The sequence below is a fragment of the Hypanus sabinus genome, chromosome 4 (assembly GCF_030144855.1).
Source record: "Hypanus sabinus isolate sHypSab1 chromosome 4, sHypSab1.hap1, whole genome shotgun sequence".
Classification (NCBI taxonomy): Eukaryota; Metazoa; Chordata; class Chondrichthyes; order Myliobatiformes; family Dasyatidae; genus Hypanus; species Hypanus sabinus.
In genome coordinates, this window is record NC_082709.1 from 167,776,481 (window position 1) to 167,790,896 (window position 14,416).

Below are 14,416 nucleotides of genomic sequence, written 5' to 3' on the forward strand. Positions count from 1 at the left end.
CTAAGGTAATTTAGTGTAATCAGTTAACCTGAGTTATAGTGAGAGTGTCATGGTCTGGTCCATGAAGTCCGCATTCTGGTTCACGGTCCAGTTCGTGGACTCTGGATTCCGGGTCTTCCAGCTGTCCCTTGTTTCAGTTGGGCTTAATCATAGACACCTGATACTTGTCTTGGGGTTGGGAATATAAGTAGCCCTGGGTTCATGTGTGGGAGCTGGTTGGTCTTGTCAGTATCCTGTCCTTGCCTCTGTGGGGTAAGCCAGGCTGTCTTTGCTGTTACTCTGAGGCTGGACTCTTCCCTTCCCTTTCTTTTTGTAGCCCTTGGCTGAAGCCTCGCCTGCTACCTCTCGCCTGGAGTCTCGCCTGTGTCCTTGCCTATTTGCGCCATTATGTTCTATCACTGGAGCAAGACCAGAGCCTTGCTGTGTCTATATAAGGAACAGTCTTTCGTTGTTTGGAACTGTCTCTTTGTGTTCTCACCTTTGCTAGATAGGTCTGGCCATTTGCCGCTACCTTGTGTTGGGAACTGCTTCGTCGTGTTCAGCTTTCTGTGTATGAGTCCTGGGCCTATGTCCTGTTCCCAAGGAGGGGCACTTGCACTGTGTTCTGCATTCCAGTCTCCCAAGTCTGAGTTTTATGTCCTCATCCAGCCCAGGAGTCCCGCATTCTGCCCCCACTTCCAGTCCTGTTACCTTGCCATGTCTTGTCCTCACCTAGATCCGGAGTCTGAGCCCAACTCAAGACCCAGATTCCGGGTTCCTGTCCAGTTTCTGGCTCAGAGTCCTTGTCCAGGTTCCAAGTTCCTTGTTCTTCGTCCAAGTCCAGCTTTCCTAGTCTAGTCCTAGCCCAGGTCCCGCTATCCTAGTCTCACCCAGGGCCTGTGTTTTGTCCAGTGTAGTTTCTTCCCCACTTCCCTTTCTTTCTTGACATACCTAGCCCTGTTCCTTGTACTTCAGTGTCTGTGTCTTGCATTTGGGTCCTCTCTCAATGCCCACCTTATGACAGACAGGTTGGACAGGCAAGGACTTTATTCCTTGGAACATAGACTGAGAAGTGGTTTTATAAAGGTCTTAAAATCATAATGAGTATAGAAAAGGTAAATGCAATCAATCTTTTTCCCAGGACTGAGGAATCAAGAACTCGAGGACGTAGGTTTAAAGTGAGAGGGGAAACATTTAATAGGAACTTGAGGGACAACATATTCAAGAAGAGGGGTAGAGATGTGGAATGAGCTGACAGAGGAAGTGCTTGAGGCAGATACAAGAACAGATTTGAAAAGACTGTTGATCGGTAAATGGATTAGAAAGGCTTAGAAGGCTACAGGCTAAATGCTGGCAAATGAGACCAGCTTGGATGGGGTGTGGACCATGGAGTATATTGGTCGCCATTCACCAGCTGTGCTGTATAACTCTATGAACTATGAACCCTGTGACTGGGATGCTAACTCAATGTGTCTACCAATGATGAATGCTTAAGAACAAAAGCAAGTGGAAGCTAATTTTGCTTACTGTGTTTATAAAATTGGCAGATAAAGTCCTGAATTCCTCACTTCCAGGATCTTTCAGATCATTGGTGAATTGTTTGGATCTCAGTGTTGCCTTCATTCTGAATGCTATTTTACCTGTTGAAACAAATTGTTAGCCAATTTCATGGTCTGTGCGCTCACTCAAAACAGTGTTGAAGCCAGACAGTCAAACAATGGAGATACTCCCCCCATGCTCACAGGACAGGAACAGTTCTGAAACATGTTAGATGTTACTGGGCTTTACTCTCATCTTAACTCAACCTGTGATAGATGTCATTCTGATGTTGCTTCATTGACTCATATGTTCTGGTCTTGTCCTTGTTTACAAAATTATTGGAAAGATATCTTCAGTATTATTTCAAAAGTCTTAAAAATTAATTTTCAACCACATCCTCTTACTGCAATTTTCGGTTTACCAATGACAGATAACAATCGTTTATCTGCTTCATCTCAACGAATGATTGCATTTGTTACATTAATGGCTAGAAGATCTATATTATTGAATTGGAAAGAAATTAATCCTCCAACTGTATTTCAGTGGTTTTCTCAAAATATTTCTTGTTTGAGTTTAGAAAAGATTACAAGTGTGGTTTTTGAACCTTCAGTTAAATTTGAAGAAACTTGGAGACCTTTTATTCAACATTTTCATATGAGTTGAATTGTCTTTTCCTAAACCTTATTTATATTATCCTTAATTGATTGGATGGAGGTTCGGAGTTATTAGCACTACTGTATATGTAAATATTATTCAATGGCCCATGTTGGTTAGTGTTTTTTTTTTGTTTTTTTTTCTCTTTTTTTGGGGTTTTTTTTTCCTTTTTTTTTCTTTTTACTTCTTTGTTCATTATTGTTCTGGGTTTGAGAGGTTATATATTTTTATTATTACATATCTGAATGTCTATTTAAACTATTAATTATGTACTCAAACATTTTGTATTCATGTTTCATTTATGTTTGTTTAAAACTAATAAAAAGATTTAAAAAGAAAGATGTTACTGGGCTGAATTGTGTGGGTGTTCAGTCATTTCCACTCAGAGCTCCCAGACCTAGACAGACCCTGATAAGTCTGAGCTGGTGGTGACAATTCTGTTTCTGTGTCACTAGACTCCAGAAGGAATCCACAAGACAGCTCCATCTTTCTGAGGTCCCTCAGTATAATGATAGCTAATAAATCTCTCTGCTCCTATGTGTATCAGACCTGCATTGGACTGTAGTCCCCATTTATTTCAGTGGGGATTCATGATCTGGAAAAAATGGGGAAGATCATTTCACTTTAATATTCATTTTGCTTTCTAAACATTTAACACGCTTTTTATTGTTATTACTTATTATTTACTTTGTTTTTAATTTGCTTAAGAGTATTTAATTATTTACAGGAATTTTCATAGTTGTACTTGTCCAAATATCACATACTTAAATCTGAAAAAAAAAATCTCATAGCACCATTTACATGCTTAGAGCTTGGTACAATGCTCCATTTGTGGCCTTGTTGTTGGAATCCAATGACTAATAGGATGTAGAGAAAAGGTCAGATTGAGAAAGAAGCAGTGAGTAATGAAGCCAACTGGTTCCACTGGAAAATCTACAATGGTCAGAAAGGATAAGCATCCTCCTGAGATTTCCTCCAGCAAGTTCACCAGTCCTTTGGCTAAATTTATCAGTGAGATTTGCTGGAATTAATGAAAGGAAGGAAAAATGTATGCAGTGCTATGGGCAAGAAGGACACTGGGAACCCATCCAATCTGCCCTTTTGTGGTCAAGTCAACTTGTATTTATTGTCATGTGCACAAATACGGAGAGGTACAAGTACAATGAAAAACTTGAAGCTGTTAGATTCAGACTGCACACAGGTCATAAATTGTATATGGATTATATATAAATTATACAAGACAGCAGAGGAAAAACCTTCAAAGCATGACATTTATTCGCTCTAAGCCATAATTACTATTTTTAAAATGAGGTAATTGATTTCAGTCTAGGCTGTTTTAAGCTGATGAGGTAATTGCTTCTCCCTACAAACCTACCAGATTCACTAATGGACTTTTCTAAGGAACAACTGCATTCCATATGACAAGAGCCTAGAATAGAGTGAATTGATCATTAATAATCCCTGATTAGCATGTACTGTATGATAGGTGTGAGACAGCCAACCTTTCACAGTTACTGTGTGATGCACCATCAATATCTCTCTGAGACATGAGGTGAGATATCGGCTTTTATTGACTGGAAGAAAGAACAAGCAGCAATTGACCACCATGCTACATCCGGGAGACTGAGGGCTGGGCTCAGGCCTCAATTGCCTTTATACCAGGGTCTGTGGGAGGAGCCACGGTCAGTGGGAGGAGCCACAGGTGCAGTCAGCGGCGGGGCGTGTCCAGACAGGTATATGTAGTTCACCACACTGTGTCAACTCCTAATGACACTCTGCTTAGTAGAACTAAATGAGATTTGTTCTGTTTGCTGTGAGTTGAATGCTACTGTGATTATGTAGTGTTCACATTCAGTGTTCAAACCAAGGAGGAAAGCTTAGAAGCAACATCACACAGATTACATCCCAGAATGCTCAAGGAGAGTAAGAATGGTTACCTTTGCAGTCATTGACTGTAGTAATCAAACAGGAAGACAAAGCACAGATATTTGTCATCTTGACAAAACATGGATTTGGATCTGTGGATAAATAAGAAAATAATAGTGTAGTCAATACTGAGCAAGGATTTGAATTCAAAATCGCATTAAACAGAGTATTATGAGCGTTTGCTATCTAACGAATAGTCAGTATTCCAGAAGCAATGGGTGCAGAACATAATAGAATGGAGAAGCTGATACATCCACATCTCACATGCTGATTGGGTGTATCTACTGTGGTGACTAATTGCTGATCATATCCTACTTGACACAGCCTTAAGTGATGGAAAACTTCTGCTTTGCAAAATAAAATGGAATTGGTTGAGACAATGTTAAAAACTGGTAATAAAGGCAATTGTGTTTTTATTATTTTTTATCTGTTTATTGTGTATATTTTCTGCTGCATCAGATCGAGTAAAAATTATTTTATTCTCCCTTACACTTGTGTACTGGAAATGACATTAAACAATTTTAATTACAGTCAGAGACGAGGCAGTCTGTAATGAGGAACAAGTGGCAGAACAGTTGAATTTATGTTTTAGTTTTGTCTACCATCTGACCAGCTGAATAATTCCAGGATTTTTTATTTGTAAAAGAACAGAAATGTTGAAAGAAGTCAGCCTCGGTGGAAATAGAAAATGGTGTGCATTTTAAGTCAGAAATCCTTCCTCAATGTTTGTTTTCTATTTATGTTTCAGATTTCAAGCATCTAGCCTCTTTCTTTGCACTTTATTTTCATTTGGACCAGTTCTTCTTGTAAAGTTTAATGGCACTTGGCAGATCAGTATACAGTGCATGACCGCCACCTCCTGACCTAGAGTATTGAGCAAAGAAATAGGATGTATACCCATTTTAATTCCTGTCCCCCCCCCTCAAAATCCCCAAAATATACCCAAATAATGCCAAAAAGTCTAATGTTTTTCAAAAAGCCAAATATGGATTTACAGTACATATACATTACTGTGGCAGTGATGACCTAACAAGTTTCCATGTTAAACTGTAATCTCAATTTAGCAATTAGATGATTCTTTTGCATCTCTTAGGAACTGCATTCAAACAATATATACTGCACTGTTTCTTGACAAGTGCACTCCCTACAATATCAATTCTGAAAAAGGAAATATTCAACCTAGTATGTCCAGTATATAAACGTGTAAGAATAACTTCTTCCCTCCTTTTATACCCATCTCCCAGTAGAGTTCCTATCATCCTCTAAATTTTATATAAATGCCATCCTTTCTTTTCCTTATCCCAACTATGTTGCCATGTAATCAAATAGATTTTTTAATTATGCCTTTCACGTCCGCTTTATGCAAAGGCACCACTACATTAGCATCCTTGATTTTAAATGATTGCTTGGCTAGAATGTCTGCAGCCTCATTTCCTTTAACTCCATCATGGGCAGGAACCCATAAGAAATAGATATAGACTAGACACTGCAGCCTCAACAAATGTTGTCCAATCTCAAGAAGAATATCTGGTCTACAATTTGAAGTATCTGTTTTAGTAGATCACAAAACTGAGAATGGAACAGAGCACAGAAGTACATAATCAGGCCATACTACTTGGACCCATTTCAAGGCTAAATGATAGCAACTATTTTGGAAGTGAATACTTATAATTTATCAGATAATTTTTTTCATAATAGCCACCTGAAACTTTGAAACATAAACAGAAACAACCTGTCACAGGATCTTTTCAACCATCTGTGTAAGATCTATAGTTGGTATCTGCTTCACACATATTGCTAAACTTCCTGTGCCTCTGATATACAATCATTCTTCATCTTGATCTTTTCTTGAAGGCTTAACTCAACCACAGGCAAAGGGAGAAACCATGGAGAATCAAAAGAAAAGGGTACTCTGGGACCATATTCCACATTAAACAACCCCCAAGATCTTGTGCCTATTCATTTCCCATCCACAGAATCTGAAGACCTTACAAATCCCAACACTCTACTAATGTTGCAAATATTGGATGCCCAACTTTATGTCTTCTTACATTAACGCAATAAACCATTACTATCTATAACCTGCGTTGGTGTAAAGGTAATGCAACTATTTCTACCAGCAATGCCAAAATTCGAGATGAGTTAATAGCACGACAACATAGTCTCAATGTTTGAGCTTGAACTTCACCACTTAAGACCACTGGTGAGGCTGATCCATACATCTATAATCAAAGACAGATCTGATTAAAGCGATATCCATTTGTTTAAGTGACTTCCTACCCACACCCCAATCACAGCCAACTAAGCAGCTGAAAGTATTAAGCGTTTTTTTTACACTTTTCTAGAATTTTATTCCATCTTAACCTTCTGTCTGTCTACATGCCTAAAAATTTCACCACTGACTCTTGTTTAAGAGATGTACCACATAACTTGAGATCAATTATGGGTGTAGTTTTCATTTTAAAAAACAAATAACTTGAGTTTTTGCAACAGAAAATTTGCAAGACTAACATCCCATTCCTCTGCTTCATTAACAGCAGCCTGCATTTTCCAAAGGTATATAATTTATATTCCTGCCTCTCTTCCAAACTGTACCATCATCAGCATATAACTTAAATGTCTGAGCCAACATTTAAGAAAATATCATTAATCATCATGTTAAAAAGGAGTGGGCTGCCTCCACTTCCCAGTGAAGTCCCATTCTCTATCCCATACTCCTCAGAGAATGCTGTTCCCACCCTAACTTGTATCTTCCTATCACATAAAAAGTCTTGAATTCAATTGAAAATTCCACCGCCTATTCCCATCTTTTCAAGTTTTAGCTGCAATCCATGTGTTCATAACATATCAGAAGATTTCTTTACTTCAAAGAAAACTGCTACCACTGACTGATTCTTTGTTAACTTGAGCCTTACAAATATCAGATTCCAAACATCACACCAAGTCCATGGCCATTCCACCTTTATGAAATCCATATTTGCATACAGCTAATTTTCCTCTACTCTCCACAAAATAAGAAAGCTTTGCTATAACCATTTGTATCACTATCTTATAAGCCTGTGAAGTTAGCAAAATAGGCCTACAAGTGGAAGGATCCAATTGATTTTACCAGGTTTCAATAAAAGGATAACAACAGTAATTTCCAGGAAAGAACAAGTCACCCTTCGACCCATATTGTATTAAAAAGATTTCAAAACTGACTTAAGTTTTGAATCCAATAACCATGTAAACATACTATAACAAATATCATCTTTCCCAGGTGATGTCTGACCAGTGCTATCGATAGCCCTTTTATGTTCAGATAATGTAAACTGAACATCCAAACAGGAACTGGAACATTGTTTATTTTCAGCAAACTGTTTCTCTATAAGATCTCTCTTTTTTTACTTAAAGTGGTTGAACTTGAACTGGTTAAAGGAAGTTAGCGATTTTCATGTTGGGGCCACTCTGAGCTGAAATTAATCCAGTGGTGTTTAGGACTCAGAGGACACTGGTGAGTGTGGGAAATGCATCACATGACTGACAATCAATCTGAAATGCACAGGGATTATAAACACGAGATTTCTGCAGATGCTGTAAATTCAAAGCGACACACACACACACACACACAATACTGGAGAACCTTAACAGGTCAGGCAGCATCTACGAACATGAATGAACAATCAGTGTTTCAGACCAAGATCCTCAACACCTCATATTCCTTCTAGGTAGCCTCCAACTTGATAGCATGAATAACAATTTCTCCAACTTTCAGTAATTTTTCCCCCACCCTTCCATCTTGTTGAAGGGTCTTGGCCAGACCATCATCTATTTCAAGTTCAAGTTTAATTAACATTCAACCATACATGAATACGGCCAAATGAAACGTCACTCTAGGGCCAAGGTGCAAAACACAGTACCAACAGTCACACACAGCACAAGGCACATAAAAGACAGCAAGAACATATAATAAGTACATATAAGATAGCAAGCACATAATAAGATATCACTAAAACACCATCACACAAAATATAGTCCAAGGAAGTTGCAGCAGTCAGCAGTTTAGCACAAATACAGCTTGCCTTCCAAACGCAACAGATTCTGCAGATGCTAGAAATCTAAGGCAAAGCACACAAAATGTTGCAGGAGCTTATCAAGTCAGGCAGTATCTATTGAAATAAATAAACATTCAACACTTTGGGCCAAGACTTTTCCTCAGGACTGAAAAGGAAGGGGAAAGACACCAGAATAAAAACGTGGAGGAGGGCAGTGGAAGGAGGCTAGCTAGAAGGTGATAGGTGAAGCCAGGTGAGTTGGAAAGATGACGAGCTGGAGAAGGAAGGAGGAGGATTTGGGGGCCCTGAATGCAGGTGAGGGAGGAAGCGAATGGGCAGGTGTAGTACTTAGGCTGCTGGAAGTAATAAGTGCCGGAAGGGATATTAGAGGGGATTAGTAGGAAACTTGTCTTCTGCCAAGCAAACACTGGAGACAGCACAAACTGCAGCTTGAAATGCACCTCCAACACCTCTCTCCTGGACAGCTGTATATAGGAAACACTGTGGCTCAAGGCCTGGTCCTCTTGCAACTGAGGCCGCACAGCTCCCCTGTCATCTGCAATAAATCAGTGAATCAGACTTGCAGCGTTCCATTTTAACAAAATCCAAACTGGATGTTGCGATCACAAGAAAAGTGACTAAAATGATCACTCGCTGCTAGACTGCACACTGCTTTCATGACCTCTGTTTTTAATGCCCAGCAGGTTCTTGCAATCATAAAAAAAAATACATTTTAAAAAGACAGTACTACCTTTGATCGAGCCTGTAAAAGCTGCTGCAATCAAGCTTGCCACCATCTTATCAGAATTATTTCATTTCCATAGATGCTGCCTGATCTTTTGAGTTCTTCCAGCATTTTGTGTGTGTTACAGCAAGTAGTGAGCCCTCTCCCTAAAGGTGGGAGTGGGAGACCATAAGGCCATAAGATATAGGAGCAGAAGTAGGCCATTCAGCCCATCGAATCTTCTCCACCATTCAATCATGGTCTGATCTAATTCTTCCAGTCATCCCCAGTCCCCTGCTTTCACCCCTTAGCCTTTGACACCATGGCTAATCAAGAATCTATCTATCTCTGCCATAAATGCACCCAATGACTTGGCCTCCATAGCTGCTCGTGGCAACAAATTCCACAGATTTACCACACTCTGACTAAAGTAATTTCTCCGCATCTCTGTGTTATATGGACGTCCTTCAATCCTGAAGTGGTGCCCTCTTTCCTAGAATCCTCTACCATGGGAAATAACTTTGCCATATCTTATCTGTTCAGGCCTTTTAGCATTCAGAACGTTTCTATGAGATCCCCCCCCCCCCATTCTCCTGAACTCCAGGGAATACAGCCCAAGAGCTGCCAGACATTCCTCGTACATAACCCTTTCATTCCTGTGTTACGTACCCGTGACACGTGACAGTGGTGTACTTGTCACGTGACAGGTGTTGAAGCTATACTGGACTTGAGGTAATGGTCTTGTGATGATGGAGTGACGTCATTTTCCCACCAGTAGAGGTCATGTGACAGGTTTTTTTTACACAGGGTATCAAAGGAGGACCCCTCCCTGTGAGGAGGGGCAGTTCGTGGCTGGATTTGCCATGTTGACTTCATGCCACTGCGTGATTTAATGTTATGACGCAGTTTAGTTGCAAGATGGAGTTTTATTTAATGTCTAAAGTTTAAAAGGTCATTGCCAGCAGTTTCTTTATAATACTGCTAGTTAAAAATCAGTGGAGAGTGAAGATCGGAGTTCGGGAGTTAAAAGATCAAGAAAAATCAATTTCGACGGTGAAACAGGTTCGACCTTGTTTGATCCTCATTCGGAAGGAATTTGTTGACTGTGCTCGTGTTAATCCCTGGGAAATAGCAGAAAGGATTGAGGACAGTGTTGTAAAGGAAAGGTCAGTGCCTTTGAGCCATTTTATTTAAATACTCCGTGGGAAAAGTATAGTTCGACTGGGAATCGCAGCGACACGACGTGAAAGAGTATTTAAATCATCTTAAAAAGTCTCCTTAAATGAACTGTAAGCATTTTGAACTTTTGCAATACTACTTTGAAGAACTGTTTTTGCAACATCGCTTTAAAAACTGTTTAAGCTTCATTGCTTTAAGAACTGTTTAAGCTGCCACACAGCAGCTGACTTCCGGTTACGTGGGTGGTTTGTTTACTTTTGGGGGTTTGTTTTTCAGTGTTTAATAAATGTTTTATTTGTTATAAAAACCCCTGCCTCATTCATATATTTATTGTTGCTGAATCCGTAACACCTGGAATCATTCTCGTGAATCTTCTCTGAACGCTCTCCAATGTCAGTAGAGATTTATAAAATAAAGAGCCCAAAACTGCACAAAGTACTCCGTGTGGCCTCATGAGTGCCTTATAGAGCCTCAAAATCATGTTCCTGCTCTTATATTCTATACCTCTAGAAATGAATGCCAACATTGTATTCGCCTTCTGCACCACCGACTCAACCTGGAGGTAAACCTTTAGAATATCCTGCACAAGGACTCCCAAGTCCCTTTGCGTCTCTGCATTTTCAGTTCTCTCCCCATCTAAATAATAGTCTGTCCATTGATTTCTTCCAACAAAGTGCGTGACCATACACTTTCCAACATTGTGCTTCATTTTCCACTTCTTTGCCCATTCCCCTAAACTATCTAAGTGTAACTCTTGCATTGGCTAGTGACTTAATATAACCATAACCATATAACAATTACCGCATGGAAACAGGCCATCTCGGCCCTTCTAGTCCGTGCCGAATGTTTACTCTCACCTAGTCCCACCTACCTGCACTCAGCCTATAGCCCAGTAGGGTGGGATGATAGCCCTGCTCCCGTCCCAGCCAAACTTAAGGAATCTCTTCTGGGTGGATGCTGCGTGATGTGTCCCGTTACAAATCAGTACCACGAAATAACAAACAGTACACAATATGCGATTAAACGATTGAGCTTTATAATTCTGAATTTGACTATATGGTTAGTAAAGAAAACAAAAATCGTAAAAGGGCCCATTCTTATGAAGCAAGTCTATTGCGCAAGGTTGGAGCTCACCGATAAGGTCGCTCGTCCACCATCAACCTCCTCCAATCGTCACTGACCTTCGGACCCTCGCTCCAGGCCCACTCAGTCCAGCTGACTACCAACTCTCTCTACTCACGTCTTCTCTCCTCATCTGTACCTGGCAGAAGACCGTGAATTCCCAGCTCCCAGACACACAAGAAAGAACAACATCCCACTTATTGGCTAACATGCCTCATTATTTCTAGTCATAATCCAAACATTTCTGCTACAGAGAGACCATTACCTCAGCAGTGGAACATTACAGAGAAGTTATTACATTAGCAGTGAAACCTTACAACGTATTACATAAGTCTCTCTGCAGGCTCTGTTTCCTCAACACTACCCACTCCTCCACCTATCTTTGTATCATCGGCAAATCTGGCCACAAATCCATTAATCTCATAGTCCAAATCATTGACATACATCATGAAAAGCAGCAGTCCCAACACTGACTCCTGTGGAACTCCACTGGTAACTGACAGCCAGCCAGAATAGGATCCCTTTATTCCGAATCTCTGTTTTCTGCCCATTAGCTAATGCTCCACCCATGCTAGTAACTTCCGTCTAATTCCATGGGCTCTTATCTTGCTAAGCAGCCTCATGTACAGCATCTTTCAAAGGCCTTCTGAAAATCCAAGTATACCACATCTACTGCATCTCCTTTGTCTACCCTGCTTGTAATTTACTCAAAGAATTTCAGTAGGTTTGTCAGACAGGATTTTCCTTCAGGAAACCACACTGACTTTGGCCTACCTTGTTCATGTGCCTCCAGCTACTCCATAATTTCATCCCTACTGTTCAGTCGATTCCAACAACTTCCCAACCACTGATGTCAGGCTAACAGGTCTATAGTTTCCTTTCTGCTGCCTCCCACCCTTCTTAAATAGCAGAGTAACATTTGCAATTTTCCAGTCATCTGGTACAATGCCAGAATCTACCAATTCTTGAGAGATCATTGTAAATGCTTCCACAATCTCTCCAGCTACTTCCTTCAGAACCTGAGGGTGCATTCCATCAGGGCTAGATTTATCCACTCTCAGACCATTAAGCTTCCTGAGCACCTTCTCAGTCATACTTTTCACTGTGCATACTTCACTTCCCTGACACTCTTGAATACTGCAGATGTCTTCCACTGTGAAGACTGTTGCAAAATATGCATTTAGATCCTCTGCCACCTCTGTGTCTCTCATTACAATATCTCCAGCGTCATTTTGTATTGGTCCTTATTCTACCCTCAACTCTCTTTTACCCTTTATATACTTAAAAAAATTAGTATCTTCTTTGACATTAGTTGCCAGCTTCCTTTCATAATTCAACTTTTCCTTCCAAATGATCTTCTTAGTTTCCTTCTGCAAGTTTTTAAAACCTTCCCAATCCTCTATCTTCCCACTAGGTTTGGCTTCCTTGTATGCCCTCTCTTTTGCTTTTACTTTTACTTTGGGAGACGAGATGTAAAACAAGCTGTTGAGAATCTGTGGAATTTCTTAAATGTAGTGGAGACCTTGCAACCCAAATTCCACATCCCATTGTAACCCTGACAAGTTTTCACTCCATTCCATATTGAGAAAACCTTACTGTCCTCTCAATTCATTTAGATATTCCAGTTATTTACCTGTGCACTGTGTCCCAGGGTTTGCTGGATTGGTGTCTACAATTTGCTGGAAACAGCTGCATGAGAAATTGCCTGGGGTGTTCGTACAGAGAGCAAGATCGGAGCATGTGTTGTTGCCCATCTGACACTCATCCACATCTGGAATGAGAATCCGATTAAACCGATTACTAGAGGCTAAATTTACTTTCACGTGGCACTAAAGTGATGTTAAACTGCGACACGGTCCTACCTTCACATATTCGTCCTGGAGTATCAGTGCTTGTATCCTTGAAGCCAGCATTGCATTGGCATGTGTAGGAGGCATTTATTCTGATGCACGTTCCATTACCTGAACAGTCATTCAGACCCGGCTGGCAGTTGTCCTGCTCTGTAACGGCAAGAGAAGAGGAGTGTTAGACAATTGAGCCAACTAGAAACACCACATGGTGATTTTAAAATGGCATATTAGTTTTAACAAGGTCTGAACAAGTTATATTTCTGGGTCAAGGATGATTTGCTTCCATAAAGATCTGTGGGTTTCGAGGTAGCTGCTGATTTCTAAGGAGAATTAGTAGATTCTGTTGCAGGAATGTCTGAGCAATACAGTATGGGTGACACAGTCAGCTGGATCTATAATCCAGGTTCATTCCTGACCTCAGAGCTCTCAAGAGTTTGTGTATTTTCTCTGAGGCTGTATGGGTTCCCCAAAACCACCCTCTCCCCTGTGTTCAAGTTTCCTCCTGCTTTGTAAAGATTTACAGTTGGCAGTTCTTCTGGAACAATTTATCAAAAGCAATAGGACCAAAGATAGGCTTCTTTGCCCATCAAGACTGTTCCACCATTCATCATGGCCAGTTGGTAGGTTACTTGGCCACTGTAACTTGCCCCAGAATAATCAGATGGAAAGTTGATGTACAAATTGGAAATAATGAGACTATAGTTGTAATATGAGAGGGAGCTCAAAATTGATGGGGTGAATGGTCATTGGGAGATATAAAGGTGACAGGGAAAGTGAACTTTGATGGGTTCTTTGCACTTGGTCTCTGTGGGTTCCCATCAGAAAGCCTCAAAGTACTCAGTGCCTTTCCTGATGCCTCTTGCGTGCCTTGGATCAGGAATTCCCACAAATTGATGAAAATGTTCATAATTCTGAGGAAAGCTGAAAACATCCTAGGATCTTTGTATAGAGTGCTTGTGCCAGATGTCTATTGTCAGAAATGTGGATTACGTACTTCTCCATTGGAATTGTTGGGTATGATTAGATTTTCTGTGCTGAGGATCTTAGTCCCATCAAGGGTGTTGTCACTGGTTTACTTTTCTTGCCATTGGATATGGATGAAATTATGGAGGCAGTGTTAATGGGGCTTCTCTGGTGATTAAACATAGCCATAATAGCTTGCCTGTGCTTGCAAAACATACAAGAGGACAGATATCGTTGCTGCTCTGTGGACTAGAAGCTTAGTGATTGTTTTGAGGACTTTGAACTGCCTTTTCTACAGACAGACAAAGGCTGATTGGTGCACTGGATTCTGGAAGGATGCAGCTTGACCAAGCTCTGACCATGGAACTTGATGTCAGAGACAGTGTTGTGGGGCAGGAGCCAGATGGAAGAAAATCTTTGTCCTCCAGATGCTCGGCATGAGGCAT